The sequence below is a fragment of the Dermacentor andersoni genome, chromosome 5 (genome assembly GCF_023375885.2).
Source record: "Dermacentor andersoni chromosome 5, qqDerAnde1_hic_scaffold, whole genome shotgun sequence".
NCBI lineage: Eukaryota > Metazoa > Arthropoda > Arachnida > Ixodida > Ixodidae > Dermacentor > Dermacentor andersoni.
Window position 1 is genome coordinate 148,802,024 of NC_092818.1, and position 16,927 is coordinate 148,818,950.

The 16,927-nt window shown below is 45.5% G+C and overlaps 1 non-coding gene across 1 annotated transcript; it reads left to right on the forward strand.

The window, feature by feature from the left end:
- The first annotated feature begins 927 nt into the window (after positions 1–927).
- Positions 928–1,116, forward strand: LOC126532487 (U2 spliceosomal RNA). Its single transcript, XR_007599801.1, has one exon. It is a non-coding gene; the product is annotated as a U2 spliceosomal RNA (small nuclear RNA).
- Positions 1,117–16,927: the final 15,811 nt, after the last annotated feature.

A 16,927-nucleotide genomic window follows, 5' to 3' on the forward strand; every position in this document is an offset into this window, starting at 1 on the left:
AGGCGCTGAGTCAACCATTAGCTCTTTCGAGAAACCTCGCAATGGGTAAACAAATGCAAAACCAAACTTGTTCTTAAAATGCGACCGAAGCACTGTGGCAAGTACTATGGTAGGAAGCAACTGGAACAGTGTATTCAGAGTGTAATCAGTGAGGCTTTGAATTTTGAAATCACAATATATTGCGACAAGTCAACGGCGATGTCTTACCTACGAGTACAAAAGGAAAACGAAAACTTTGATGATCAAGAACACAACGCCCAATTTAGAAGAGAATGGATTGAAAGCAAGACGGGAGCGGTACAAGTAAAACATTACCGTACTTGCACAGAGTACGCCGGCATGACTATAACTTACTTTGTGCTAACATTAAACTGTCCCTTGCTCCCTAAACTCTGCACTTCGCAACCTTAGTAAAACGTTTAATGTGGCGCCGAATTATCTTCACGGGCATTGGCCCCCCGCTGGCGGACGATTTCTCAGCGTGAAGCTGCTGATGGCCTCGAGCGCATGGAAATTAAGGCAATACGTTTTTTTAGCTCTGTACAAAATATTACAACTGCGAAGGGTTCAATAGTGTTGAAACTCTCTTTCCCAACAGTGAAATATGTCTTAAGCTACACACGCGCCATAATTCGAAGCTGCAATAGAATGAGAAAAAAAAAACATCAGTCATTTAACTTTGTAAAAGTGGATGACCAGCGACGGAATGTTTATTTATTTATTTATTTATTTATTTATTTATTTATTTATTTATTTATTTAATTATTTATTTATTTACAATCGCGTGGACGACGGGGCCGCCACCCCGAGGGGTCGGAGGAAAGTAGACACTCGTGACGTTCGACGGGACTGTCACCACGGGAAAGCGGAAGGAAAGGAAACTAGATACGCAAGCACTTCAAAGGCCTATAAAGGCAGGGCGGTGCGAACGTAGACATGGCCGGCACGGGTCAAAGTATAGTATCTGTTCTCATCAGCTTAAAATCTAGTACGGGTTCTATTTGGACTTAAGATATTAAACCTGTTTTTGCAAGCTGGCAGAGTGCTTGAAGCCTACTTTACCTCGCCCGCGGGGCGTTCCGGTATTGCACTGTCTCCTGGATCAGCCCACGGTTTCCGCAGACGCAGAAGAAAAATGCATGCGAGAAATTTATCCGTCACTTAAGACAATGAATGGTTCTTACCTCCTTAAAGAATGGCTCATACACGTGTAAGCAAAGGAAAGAATTATCTACCTGAGAGTCTACTGATCTTGAAAATGATGCCTATTAACAACTAATCTACTGAAAATGCATATCCAAGTGATGAGACGTATAAGCTTTTGCATAGAATGAAGCGATTTTGCATCAAATTCGGGAGCTAAATTTTTCCTCACGCAGATTTGTTGATGGACACAATAAACCAACTGAACCGTTCATAAAAGCTTCGTTGTAAGAAAAAGAGCAGTTCCAAAATGATGGTAGGGTTTCGTGTTGCGCTCAATATCCTCCTACGGTCCCCTAAAAGCACGTGGGGTTGCCATGTTGGCGCGGCACAGCTCGCGGGGCAACTTCTGCGGTGTAGCAGAGACAGCACCTCGGTATACACATCAGGTATCTCACAACAATGGAGTGCCGATCAGTACGTGCCGCGAACGCCTTTGCAGGTGCCGCATCTAGACGGTGCACGAGATGAGCTAGAAGGAAAAACCTTTAGCGTTTGTCGCTGGACGTGTACTGTTCGTTGCGCTGGGACCGCCGTATGCATGACGGTGGGGTATGCACACAGCTGCACTGAAGGCACACTAGTGTTTGTGGGCACAACGCTCCTGCCAGCCGCGGAACGTATAACGCTGCCCTGGCTCCGTTGCAGAGCCGATAGGGTTGGGTGTGAGGGCACGGCCTCTTCGCTTCCGTTTGTTTTTCTGCAACGGAACGCGTTGTGTCTCTTTTGTGTACATAGTACGCGCTATCGCAAATGTGCCCTACAACTCACACACTGAGAATCTTTTTACCAAGTACAACATAACAAAAAGTCATCATCTCTACAAACAAACCCTCCTACGCACCTACTACTTTCAGGTAAAAAATAGAAGCAACTTAATTACAAATATAGCAAACTTAAAAGAGAATACACCCACATATGAGACGCGCAGCCATGAAAAATGGCTCATACCCTTCTCGAGGACAAATTACGGCCATCAAATGGCCGCAAATACCTTGCCACGGCTAATAAATTATTACCTAGAAGCCGGCATTGACATCCATGCCTTGACACCATCGGAGCTCATCTGTCTGGTGAAAACTACCATTTAAATCGCCATGATTCCGTAAAACCATATGCATTCAATGAAAGAAATGTAATTTATTTTATGTAACCCACTGTTCCTTACTTTTTTAATTTCTGAAAGTGTTCTTTGCCACCGGTCTGCCAATATGTAAAGGGGGCCAGGGACCACTCAAGCTGCCAAAAAGCAGCTTTTACCTTGGCCCCCTCCATTTGCTTGTAAATGGGCACAAATAAAATGAAATGAAATGAAAGAATCCTAACCCTCCAAGCGTGGCCGGCACGTGAGCCGTCTGTATCGTGACAGCACGGCAGCGGCGGGTGCCTCGAGTGTCCGTGTAATTGCTACCGTAACGAAAATATAAGTTCTGCTAGGTTTTCTGTTCATACGAAAGAAATACAATTTATCAGTAGAGGCTATATCGTAAGTGAAATCTACTAGCGCATTATTCTAGAGCACCTTGAAAAGAACAATTTATTCCTATGGAGCTCAGGAGATGACTGCGCTAGTCAAACGAATTGTACGTAGTAACAAGTACTGGATGGTTCTTTCATTTTATTTCTACGCTTAGCAGAAATGATGTGTACCGTACTCCATTTAATTCCCGTTTAGAGTGGCTGCTATAGTAAAAAATAAATTTACCTTTTCTCTGTCCAAGACGCTATCGCTGTAAACAAACTATCTCAAGACTAAAGAAAATCGGCAGCCATACAGATCAACTGATAAGATCTATGCATTATTTAATGTAAGTTCGGCCTTGCTAAATGCAAAAGTCATAATATATATCAGGACTGATATGAATGGAAGTTGACACATTCGTACTCAAAATGGCATCGGCGTCAAATGAAAGCCATTTAGATACATAAGCTTCTTCTCACGTAATAGTTCTGCGGAAACCCGCAAGCATGTTGTATGTGGAAGCAAGACACTAAACCTTAAAGCATCCTTACAAGTAAGGCACTAAACCTTTGCCGAACCGCTGCGTCTCTTATACCGTACGCATCTTATATGTATTTTTCTTTTCTGTGGCTGTGCACTTTTTGTCTACCGTAATTTATTAGTATTCAGTTGTTGTTTTTTGCTTGCATAATCTGGATGCACAGCTCATGTTAAGCGAATAAAATTGTTTTACTTCGTTCCAATTTGCCTCCGTTGCAAAATCGTAACGAGATTTCGAATACACGTGCCTGACAACACATTCCCCCGACTCAAAAAAATGAGGATCACTTACATGGTGCCGTGTTCGTTCAGGTTCTGTCTTTCAGTCTCTTTTGGGTTTATGTGCGTCACAGATGCAGAAAAGAGGACTGATTGTCTACAAGTATGAAGAGCCGTCGTCATGATTTCTGTTGTTTCTCTTCTGAATTTGCCGTTCTGCCATGGGAATAATCTTGTTTTCGAACAATGACCTCCGACATCAGGCAAGAAAATAGGCAAAGAATATATGTCCTAATAACCGCCCGGCGGCTGCAGTGAAGTGCAAAGCAGACTTCGGGTGAATGTCACGCTCTGCGAAATATCCTACTGGCTGCTGTCTGAAGACTCCTCGGCAGCGTTATTGTGTGTTTCTAGATATACGCAGAAAAAAAACGTCTCATTATTAGATTCCAGTTACTAGGGGCACGTGGTTGGAAGAGCAGGAGACGGCAGAGTTCTGTCGTCTTAGGTCCCAAACCACCCAAGGCGATCAGACGCCGAGACCCTGGCTCGGCAAGACTCAGTGCAAGCGGGACCACTTGAGACAGGGCGACACTAATTGTCGAGACTTCCAGAGCGCCATTGTTTCTTTTGTTTCGAGCCTGGTTCCCTTTGAAAAGAGATCTGCGTATATGGTTTTCATTTATAAGGAACCGGTGGTCACGTGTTCGCATCTAAAGCAACGCTACTTCAATATATTTCCGAGTGTCATATTCTCTGTCGCGGTGCTTGAAGCTGTCGATTAATTCAGACTCGCTCTGCCATCAGTGGGCTTCGTAGTTAGCTTAGATGGTAGAGCAACCGCTTGGAAAGACGTCGGTCCCGTTTTGAATCCCCAGACCACTACAAATTTTTCGGCAAATGCGAAGCTTTCTTTCTGTGAAAAACCCGTTTGCGTTTCTTTTGTAGCTGCGTGCTACGGTCAAGGGGATGATGATTTTCTTTTTCGTGATACTTCAGAGTGTCTTAATAAGAAAACGGGCGTTATTCTTCGATTGAAAAGAAAGAAAACGTTCTCATTTTTGGTTAGACTGCTGTCTTTAGGAAGCTCGAAGGAATTCATACCACTGCAAGCGGTTATTGAAACCTTCGTGGCAGCTATTAGAGAAGCGAATCACATATGCCATGTGTGCGAATAGAAGGAAAATTACCGTAAGAAATTTTCGCGCACTTTCTTTGAACATCGAGCTAACTGACGCAGTTTAGGTAGTTTCGTCCTATTAAATTAGGGTACTTTTGCATGAACTGGAAGTTAAATAGAAGGAATTTCAACACCAGCATAATATTACCTGTAAATCATTCAATATCTATGAACCATATACTCTGCAATTGAGGGTAGATCAAGGACTTGAATTCTGCTGAATAATTTTGGCATAGACACGAGTGCTTATCGACATGAGTACGTGTAATAAAACCACGCCCTATCGCACTGTTCTCTTCTAAGTGACATTTTTCCACTAAATTAAAGGAACATTCGTAGATGGTTGAAATAAATGTTGAAACAGTTACAGAGAGAAAGAGAGAGTACCTTGTGTTGCGTGCCTAGATAGTATAAAAGCATTTATTTTTGGGACAACAACTTCTTTCTTTAGTTGAAGGAACAAGGCTGCCCCAAGTAAGGTCACGTGCGCGTTGGTCTGCAGAAGAGCTTAGCGCCCCCGCAGGGGCATCTGCCTTATGCCTTAGCAGGCGTTGGTGTGTAGCACCACCACGTACCCTCCCGCGCTTAACCGTGGATGGCTTTACCGTGTCCGGGGAGAAGGGGCTTTTGGGGGTTGAAACGATGCCGGGATTTTGGACCTTTACGGTCCCTCGGCGGAGGCTACACTCCCCTTTGGACTCGGCTTCAGGTAGGCGGCATCCCTGAACTGATCCATCCGCGAGAAATCGGTAGTTGCCTTTTCCTATCCTACTCTCTAATCTTCGTCTTTCTTTTACTTTCGACCCAACCTGTCTTCTCACGGCTTCCTTATAGTTCCAATTTTTCCAGGCAGCAAGGGTTCACCTTGTGTGGGACAGCCAGCTTTGGTTATAACAAATTTGGTTACAGCAGAAACGTACAGTTGGCGTTCGCAGGATCTGTTTCTTACAAGTCCTGTGGCGTCCCTTTCTTGGCCTCCACGGTGGGTGGCTGGAGGTAGTGCCGAAATGTGAATACACTTATGGAGATTTCTTTTGCTGAACTTCCTGGTCGCCCTCAGAAACGAGGGCGCATCGAAGGAGTCCGAGTTCTTTGGCAACCAGAAACAAAAGTTCCCGCGGTTTCACGTGATACATACTGATCAACCAGAAAAGACGGTGAGGATGATCTCACCATTCCGCGGGTCAATATGTCTGACGGCAGCTCTTGGTGTACGCTATAAACAACGAAGATGGCAAGCGGGGATCTCCTTTTGAAACTCCGAAATAAGAAACAACATTGCAAACTCTCTAATCTATTGTCATTTAGGGACATCCCAGTGACAGTATTACCCCACCATTACCATTGCAGTATTACCTCACGGCTGTTGTTTCCGGTGAGTATTTAATGGAACTAACTGAAACTTAACTATTAAAAGGCTGGAGTGAACAGACTTCATTCGTGTTAAAAGAATTAAGATGAGGCGTGATAGAAAAGAGATCGAAACCAAGCACCTAATGCTTACTTTTGATTCGAGTGTAGTGCCCGAGAGTATTGAGGAAGGTTACGTCAAGATCCGAGTCAGGCCATACATTCCAAATCGTCTACGATGCTTCCAATGCCAGCGATTCGGCTATAGATCACGTAACTGCCGAGGCCAAGAGACACGTGCTAAATGTAGCTCCCGCGAATATTTATCCAAACCTTGTGAACACTCCGCACTGTCAATTATGATGGCGAACATGCCACATACTCGTGGTACTCTTCGTCCTCGAACAGAAAAAAGAGGTCGTAACGATCAAAGTAAAAGAAAACATTTCTTTTAAGGAAGCACAAAGGTGGGTTTCTTATCTGCCAAATAACCGCTTTGTCGAAAGGGCGCGCCAGGGGGCCGTGCACAACGGCACCCGGCAGCTGTCAGGCCCACGCGCTGTGAGCCGGCGGTGACGCGATCTGCCCCATCGGCGGATGCAACCAGCGCTGCTCCGCCATGCACAAAGGAGCCATCAACCTTCGGGAGGGTGGGATCCAAGGTCTCGTCTTTCGAGGCGAGGCTTTCGCAGCAAACAAATTGCTCGCATGAGCGCAAGTACAGTGCCTCGCGAGAGACGATGGAAACAACACGAAGCGTTCGTTTCCTAAACACATAGCCCAAACACTACTCTTAGTATGGAGACACATGCATTACAATGGAATGTAGGAGGACTTATCTGTAACGTCGACGATATCAGAGAACTGCTCAATAAATATAATACAAAGATGCTGTGTGTTCAGTAAACACATCTGAAACCAACGCACGCAAATTTTTTCTGATAATATACCAGTGTTTGCAAAGGCCGTGGCTTGGATACCGCCTTACCTAGTAGTGTAGCAATAATCGTGGACAAGTCTATTGCTTGTCAGCATTTGCCTCTACAGACACCCCTCGGGGCAGTGTCAGCTCGGGCAATCACATTTAATAGATTCCTCACTGACTGTTCTTTATATATTCCTGTGAATTTTAAACTCATTAAGACAGATTTTTGTGGCCTCATTCACCAGCTGCCAGAGCTCTATTTGCTCGTCTGGGATCTTAACGCTCACAGTATTTTGTGAGCAGACTCCCAGTACGACGCGAGGGGTGGCCTCATAGAAAGCTTTATTATAAATTCCGGTGCATGCTGTTTAAGAATAAGGCGGCCACTTACTAAGATCTACATTATAGTACATACTCATCCATCGGTTTAGTGCTTCAATCGTCCACACTTTTTCCCGACCTAGAATAGAATGTTATTGACAATCCTAATGGGAGCGATCATTTTTCAATAATGTTGAACATGGTCAAGGAATATGAGTCTCCTCCGCATGACCCTCGATGGAAACTAGCCTCCGCTGATTGAGATCGTTTCGAAGTGTGAGCCTATTTAACACGAGATTTTATCCGGAATATTAGTATGTTACAGCTTTCATTATTCATGCTGCAGAAAGTTTATACTGTAAGAAAAGGCCCGTCATGTGAAAGGCGTGCACCATATTGGAATGAAGAGTGCAGAGAGGCGTGAAAGGAACAGAATGAAGCTTGGGCAAAGCCGTGTCGATGCCCAAATGCAGAAAAATGCAGAAATGCAGAAATGCGTGAAGGAACGTAGCGAAGAAATGGGTGTCCCACTTCTCGAACATCGCCTAATGCTTAAAGCCATGTTGCCGCCGTAGTTTTGGGAGGGAGTACAATTCGACATATCTTTTCTAGAAGTCTCAAAGCACGCTCCAGAGTTGAAAATACGAATGTATTTCTTGAAGCTTCAGCTATGAATACTACACTGTGACTACTGCGCCGACGAATCGAAGTCACACGCCGGTCTATCTTACGAAGCAGTTGGTCCATCCTTCTCAGAGCCGGATAATTTACATCCGGAAATGAATACTTTCACGGCTGAGGTGTATGTAGTATTGTCCGCTGTCAAATACATCAAGAAAATAAAGATCGAAAAAGCTGTTATATTCACTGACTCGTTAAGTATCGTAAGATTCATAATGTCCTTTGCTAAACATAAAAATACCGTGCTTAATGATCTTTACTCACTTCTCTGTTTAATATTTATATCTAACCAGCAAATCACAATACGCTGGGTACCTGGCCATATAGCTATTGAGGTCAATGTGCTCGCAGACGTAACCGCCACATCAATGGCCACTAAAGCCACCAACTTCTCTGTAGCTGTCCCTGCCATTAACTAGAAACCTCTCTTGCGGAGAAAGTTTAGGAGCTATTTTCGACGCTTATGGGACACTGTAGCGCCCAATAAGCTGCACGTCACTAAATCACAGTTGGGGGGGAACTGCCCACCCATATAAAGAATAAGATTGCAACAGAACTGCTTGTTGGTCTAGCTGATGCTTGCTAAAAGACATGTTTTTTGCCGCAAGTTAACACACACAAAAGGAAGAGACATAAAGACAACACGTGCGGCACTTCCAACTGGTTTAATTTGGGCTTTGACCCATGAATATATATACACATACACGCATGCGCAGTCTGTTCACAAATCTACGTTACCCAGCGGTCAAACAATCTTGTTTCCGATTGGTAGAGCACGATAGGTGTATCGCTAATGCAATTTGAACCTTTCTTTTTTATATAGTAAGCTTCCATTAGCTCACGTGCTGTTTGATTTCTACTTCCGCCAAGAATCCTAACCTCTGAGACCGGTTCGCAAGGCTGTGGCAAGAAACATGGCCCGTCCTACGGGAGATGCGCTACGGGCGTGGTGTATGAAATTTCCCTTGAGTGCGACAAGTCCTACATAGGACAGACTGGACGCTGCATAAATGAATGAGCCAGTGAACACAAAGTAAATCTAATGAAAGGTGGCGTGGCACAATTGGCAGCGCACTGCAAAGCCTGCATTTGCAAACCACGTTTTTCTGAGATTAGGATTCTTGGCAGAAGTAGAAATAAAACAGCACGTGAGCTAATGGAAGCTTACTATATAAAAAAGAAAGGTTCAAATTGCATTAGTGATACATCTATCGTGCTCTACCAATCGGAAACAAGATTGTTTGACCACTGGGTAACGTAGATTTGTGAACAGCCTGCGCATGCGTGTATGTGTACATATATTCATGGGTCACAGCCCAAATTAAACCAGTTGGAAGTGCCGCCAGTGTTGTCCTTATGTGTGTGTTAACTTGCGGCAAAAGAACATGCCTTGAAGAATAAGATGAACCGAGGTTACCATCTGTCGATTGAGAATCGGTCACGAATATGGTACACACTCGTACTTGCTGACTAGTGAGGAGCCACCTGCCTGCGGTAGATGTGGCGAGATGCTAATGGCCCTGCACATGTTGCTGGAATGTCATACATTAGAGGCTCTAAGAAAAAATAATTTCCGTTTACAGCACCATCAAGTTCTGTTACATTCAGCAATGTTCCTTAGCAACGGCCCGTTCTTTGATTTTAAATCAACCTTAGCCTTCTTAAAGGATGCACGTATAGTGTAGGTTATACACCCAGGTGATCAGTAGCGCAGCATGTTATCAGAGGCTTCTGCTGTGAAAATAATATGTAGAGCATACGCCTCCCGATTCTTGCGCTCAAGGACAAGGGTAAGGCTTTAGTGCTATTTCCATACTTCTATACTTTTATCTTCTGATCAATTTACAACGCATATTTATGGTCATAGAATATCAAACTTGTCATTATCATCTTTTTAGCGCACATTTATTCCGCGCACTTGCACAGTGACTGATTTTAGGTCCCTTTACAGCCATGGTACATCCTAGACTTCATAAAGCGTTTTGAACTCATTGTGTGGTGTGCTTCGCGCTCTTTGTCCAGAACTGGCCTTGGCGCCTTTAAAACGCAATCATCAATCAAAGAATTTACCACAGCGCTCAGATTAGGTTTAGTTTAACTGCATCATCGGATGAAGAGCGGGGTAGCAAAGCTCTTCCGGCCATTTTACTGTACGACTGCAGCGAAAAAATGCTATTGTGTGCGTTTCCTGCTTTCCGCTGTTGCGGCACACTGCCGTTGCTGTTTCACTACATGGATTTCTTGAGGGACCGCTTGTAAGTGCGCGCACTAAAAACCATGCGCCGCACCCGTTTGATTGCCTGTTTTGTGTCTGCCTGTTTAAGGAAGCATATTTGTGAGTTGTTTCAGCAGCTGCATGCACGCCGTCATATTGCCGTTTCCCATAAACTGCGGCAGTTTTTTGCTCTAATATCTAATTATCGCTTGAAGGATGCATCGCTTCAGCCTCAAGTCAGTGAAGTGCCTTTCCTGTGCATTCGCATGGTGCTCAAAACTCGCAGGTTGTCATTATTTGTGCGCAAGGCGGACACGGAATTTCCTGATTACAAGTTACCTGGACGTTTATTCTGCGCAAGCCGTGAAGTGAAATCGCAAGGAAGTGTCTTTTTTTTGTGTGTGAGAGCCGGCTTCAGTGGTCCATGCTCTTAAAAGCTTCACGTCTCTCTGTACTGCAGTTCCCCGGCAAGTATTTTACATGTAGTAACAGTGGTGGTGAAATATCTGCTCTTCGCCGTGACCTTTTAAGATTCCACATGTCGCAATCAAATAATCACCAGTGAGGTCTTTGAAAATTTCCGGCGTTCTGAGGATATTAAGTGTTTGTTCGTGCAGAATGAACAATGCTTTGGGAGTAGTAAACGTACTTGGAAAACGAAATGTCTCGTGCAATAATGCTGCGTCAGCACTTAACGCAACTAAACATTATTATTTCTCAGAGCACGGTAACGACCAGAACGCGAGCTTTCGAAAACCTGTCATGCATTCATGGTAGGAGGATGCGTATATATCATTTTGACATTACAAATTAGGAAATACGCGCCGACACCCCTTCATTATCTAACGACTTCTTTGTTCTTTGTCTGCTCGCGTATTCAAAAGCAAATGAATAGTCAATAATCTCGACAGGAATGATTTAGCGCAAAATTTTTACAGTCAGGAAAAGTGATTAGTAAAAGGCATGATTTCAATGAGATAAATATTTTCCTATTATAAAATCACATTTGCATGTTCTCTTCAAAGGAACTTTATGAAAAATGAGTCGCCAATAACCACAAAAAAAACTTTTTCACAACCAAGTGCCAGTTCCTCGCTGCACGTTTTTTTTTTTTTTATGTGAATTGCATTCTTGGCAATGTCACACAAGTTTTGTTGCTGGCTGTCTGTCTAACCGAAAATCCTTTAAACTCGATCATGTGCCTAGCGGAATCGAGCCCGCCTCACATGGGTTTCTCAAGCGCAGTAGCTTGACGCAGCTGGATGTAGCCCGATGCTAGATGGCGCTGCGTGAGCCGCGAGAAGGACTAGAGAGGAGCCCGGATGCATGACATGGTTCATAGGCACCGGCATGCCACCGCTGCAATCTTAAGGTCATGTGACCTCGAACGCCATTGAAAGAATTTTGTCTAGACCTCGCGGCGGCGCCAGTAGTTGCCGTCTCATATCGAGAGGGAAGCGCGAGAGAGGAAGCCAGCTACACTAGACGTCTCATACATGACGCGTTTCGGCTATCCGCGTTAGATAGCCCCCCATGTTGTCCTATGTTTCACCCTCGCCTCCGCACACGAGGCAGCCACGTCACATTCTGGGAAACGAACGTCAACGCCGTTCCAAAAGATAGTATTCGACGTTGGCCCCTGTCATCAATTAGTTCACCTTGTCAGGTCAGGTTCAGGTAGAGGGGTCTTCGTAGTAATTAACACCTGCACAGAGGGCGGCAGTTGTTGTTCCCTCGAAGTGAGCTCCTTCTTTTCCGCGTCACAGTCTGTGTCGGACAGCGTCACCGTTGAGGTGCGCGCTAAAGAAAGGACGGCCTCGCGGGAAATGTCCAAAAAGTGCTCATCGCCGTATTGAGAAGTAATAAGAGTCTTCGCTTTTCAACTTCTATGTTCACCTGTTTGTTAGTCATCTACATTCATAACCGAATAAAAAATGATAATTAGATCTCAGTGCAATAAGGCATACTCTGGGAAGGGTGCCATACAAAGAACATTGATGTAAAATGCAACGTGTTTTCTCAGTATACACGTGGTGAAGCGAAGCTAGATTGAAATCTAATACAATGAAAATGAATAGTTCTATGGAATCTCCTATGTGATTATCCTAAACAGTACACTGTTGGTATGCTATACTCCCCACTTCGAAGCAGAGGGGCTCGCGAGATTTCCCTTTCTTTTTCTTTGTCATTTCCCTTTCACAAGTCCGGTTTTTATTAGCTCCGGTTTTATCTTCTTCTTCCTCTCTCTCTCTTCTGTCTTCCTTCCGTAACACTATCATCCTTTGCTCTGTAGTGAGGCTAAGTCAACTTCCCTTTCTTATGCTCTTGTGCCCATTTCGCCTCCTCGCGTTCTATAACAATTTTCTTTTCTTCTCAGATAACCACGGTGCCGTTAGACCCGGACGTCAAAACTTAGGCATCGCAGCTGCCATTTGCCTATGCGAACATCCTACCAACACCATCATCCTCAGATAGGACGGTCAGGGCGCGCTTCCTGCCGCTGCGTTTATTGTGCTCCCTATCTGCGCAGTACCATATAACGCCTGCACGCAGTTCCACCCGAAACGGTTGTAGTCCACTACTGGAATGTATCCCTTGCTATCAGGCGATTCAGAGAAATGAAAAATGGATGCAGTTCCACTCAACGTGAAAGCTCGGAAGTGCAGAGCAGTGATTCGCCAGTGTTTACCTTGTGTTAGTGTTGTGAGTACGTCGTGTTTATCTTATGTTTATTTGTGTTTTCCTTGTGTGTCTCGAACTTGAAGTTGGGGGTTTGCTTGACCTTTCTGTCGTTTCGCTTGAGCTTCCTGAGCTTTAACCGCAGGATTCGTTTTCCTTCGCTGTTGTTTACCTTTAATTGCTCCCTGACGAAGCTAGCGATTTTCCTCTCTTCGTTGACGTTTGGCTTCTGCTTCGCGTTGTCGCACAGACGAATCGGCCCTCCAACGTCGCTGTCTTTCGCGAGCAAGCGCCCGCTGTCGCGGGATCCGTGCCAACTGTTCGGAGTCCATGGCGGGATAGACCGGCTCTTTGATCGCAGGATCTTGTTAGAGAGGCTGTGGCGCCCTATCTTGACTGGTTTCGGTATCAGCCTGGGCGCGTGGCGCCCAACGACACTGAATGGACGACATCTCGGGCCCCTAAAATGCTCCGCACTTAAAAAGACGCACCTCCTTAGTCACGAAACCTCGACATCGAGCAGCCCGTTCTGATGGCCGGCGACCTATTCTCCCACGGAAAGTAGAGCCGAACACCGCAAACCACGCCCTCAGCTCAGAGAAGCCCGCGAATCTAGCAAACTCCTTCGTACTTTGCCTGACTCCTCGTCATGTGCAAATAACACTCCTATCCGACAGGTACATGGACACACAATATCAAATGACACCATCGAAAAACTTCGTACACAGAGCGGGTAACCACAAATACCAGGTCTGTGGGCAGTATCCGAGCACAAACATTACGTACCGGTACTGCCTTCGGGCGCTTTGAACCCGCCGCATGCTCACGGGCCACTACATTCCCCGCTACTTTTCCTACACGTGGGAGAGCTGGGCCACTTGTTCCCAGTATTTGCGCCTGACACTATAGACCCTCCTCGTGGCACACATTCAACACATAGATAGCCCATCACTTGACGCTTCCGCGACAGGGGGCCCTATGAACCATACGATGACACGGACGAAGGTTAAGTGAATAAATTTCCTTTTCTCTCTTTCTTTCTCACTGTCAGACAGCCACGTTTGCCTCTACTAAAATCTTGTTCTTGTTAGCCGCAGCCTAATTCGTCGTAAGCCACGCGACCACTTGTTGCGTGCTTCGAACAAACAAATTCACAGAGCCGTTTTGGATTTCAGGCTGTGAACGGTGGCGTCTTTCATTTTATTTGACAAGTTCAATGCATCCTTATACATTTCTAATTATAAAAGTGTGAAAGGAAAACGATGGATGCCTGCCTCTTATTTTCTTGCGTTACGAATTTGGAAGTGAGAGAATGCCAGAAGTGCCAACAGCATTATTTGCCTCCTCCTGTCGTACATATCTATCTATCTATCTATCTATCTATCTATCTATCTATCTATCTATCTATCTATCTATCTATCTATCTATCTATCTATCTATCTATCTATCTATCTATCTATCTATCTATCTATCTATCTATCTATCTATCTATCTATCTATCTATCTATCTATCTATCTATCTATATGTCTGTCTGTCTGTCTGTCTGTCTGTCTGTCTGTCTGTCTGTCTGTCTGTCTGTCTGTCTGTCTGTCTATCTATCTATCTATCTATCTATCTATCTATCTATCTATCTATCTATCTATCTATCTATCTATCTATCTATCTATCTATCTATCTATCTATCTATCTATCTATCTATCTATCTTTCGCCTTCCTTTGTTGTCTTAGCAACCAATCGCGTTAGAGTCTCCTGACTGATGCGAGATGAAACTCACGGCTTGTACTTCAGCATCGTCGCTGTCCATGTCGGCCTTGTTACAGTTGATTGAAGCCCGGGATAGCATATCAGCCAGGAAGAGATGCTTCCCTGGAACAAAAATAATTTTCCGGTCATGACGGAGCAATTGCATGAAGAAGCGATGCAGCCTTGGTGGTATGTCCCCGATTGCTTTCTGGGATATAGCAATCAACGGCCGGTGGTCGGTCTCAACGATAACTTTGCGTCCACATGTGAAGTGATTGAATCTTATGGAGCCGTACACAATAGCCATCGCTTCTTTTTCGATCTGAGAATACCGCTGCTGGGCGTCCGTGGGCATTTAGACGCGTATGCCACAGGCTTCCAGGTGCTGTCGTTACACTGCAACAAAGCTGCACCTAATCTGTCCTTTGACGCATCGCACAGGACTTTGGTTTCCTTCCGTGAATCGAAAAGCGACAGCAGAGGCTGCTGTCGCTCTTCTGTTTCCATTCTTTAGCGTGGTTGGCTCTCTATTCAGATAGTGTACGATGTTTTAGTAAACCTCGAAGTAGTGTTGTCTTCTGTGCCAAAGATGGCAGAAATCTGACGAAGTAGTCCACCACGCCGAGTATCCTTTGCATTGCTTGCTTGTCCTTAGGCTCTGGCATTTGTGCCATACATTGTATCAGCGAGATACTTGGTCTGACTCCTTCATTGCTGATTACGCCACCTAGGAAATCTATCTGCTCTACGCCAATTGTGCATTTGGCCACGTTGAAAGTCAGTCTGGCGCGTTCTACCTCCTCTAGCGCTAACCTTAGTCGTTCATCGTGCCCTTTAGCCGACCTGCCCCAGATTAGCACGTCGTCGACATATACTCTAACACCAGGCAGACATTCGAAGATTTCACTTAGAATCTTTTGAAAATCTTCTGGTGCTGAGGAAATGCCGAAAGGTAGCCTGCAATGACTGAAAAGCGTTGCAAATGTGCGAATGTTCGATGTTTCTTCGTCCAAGGGTACCTGATAGAAGCCAGCGTTTGCGTCGAGGCGCGTAAAAACTGCTGCTCCCGCTAGTTCTGCCTCTATGTCTTCTCGCGTCGGCATCTGGTAGTGCTCTCTTGCGATAGATTCATTGATCTTCCTGGGGTAAATGCAAACCCGAATCTTCCAATACTTTTTGCGCACCGTAACCACAGGACTTACTCAGTCTGTGGGGTCCACCTCCTTGACGATGATACCTGATATCGATGCTCCTGATACCTGAAACCGACGATACCGATGATCCATGCGCTGCAGCTCTTCGCGCAGTGGCTCCCGCAGTGCTAGGGGCACCCGTCGTGCTGTCTGCATGACTGGAACTGCGCCGTCACGGAGACCATATGGAGTCACGGAGTACAGCGTCGCAACCATATGGTAGCGACGTTGGACGCAACCCGCGCCGCTCAAAGATGATTGAATTGATCTTTAACTTTTCCTGATGTTCCTTGCGCCATGCTGTGCACTTGTGGGGAAAACAGCTGAAGGCAGTCACACGCCCCTAGGCCCAGTATTCTTTGCCTTTCCGCACGACGAAAAACTTAAGGACGGCGTTGCGACCATTTAGCCGCATTTCTGCTGTTATGGTGCCACAATGTTGGATTAATTTCGCTCCCGCCGAAGGACCTCAGTACTGCGCGGCGGGATTTCAATGGTGGTTTGCGCTTCATCTTGTTGATTTCACTGAGGGGAAGAATATTGGCTTGTGAACCCGTGTCGACTTCCAGGCTGACTGTCGAGTTTCCAACCGTAGCTTGTGCAAGCCAGTCACGTTCGCTAACCTTGCTCTTCACAGCCACATCCAGTATATCAAATTGTCCCTCTGCACCGGTGAGCTCGTCGACTTGATTCTTTGCTTTACGGCAGACAGCAAGGTGGTTTAGAGCTGTGTACGGGCTCGGGCCGGCCCGAAAGCCCGGACCCGGCCCGGCCCATGGGCCGGGCTTGGGCCGGGCCTGGGCCAAGGAAGCCACGTACCCAAAACTTGCTCTTCCTGCTAAGAGGCTATTAGCCATTCCGGCCGCCAGTTCAAGCAGTGAACGAAACTTCAGCGCTGCCGGATTCATAATGCAGGAGCGCCGCACTTGCCTTAAGCCTTCATCAAAGGACAACTTGTTTTTGCACAATAGCTTAGAATAACAATTCTGTGCGCGTGGTGCATCTGCATATATTAATGATTTTGTCATATGGAATGCAAGAGTTAAACATTATAAGGTCATTTAAATAAACTGATTAAACTGATTTTCCTGATATTGTCTCTTCTTGTGTCGGCGTCGCCTTATTGCAGGTCGGGCCTGGCCCGGGCCGGGCCTTAACCCGTCCTAAGGCCGAGCCGGGCAGGGCAGGGCGAATTCAGGCTTCTTTAGCGTCGG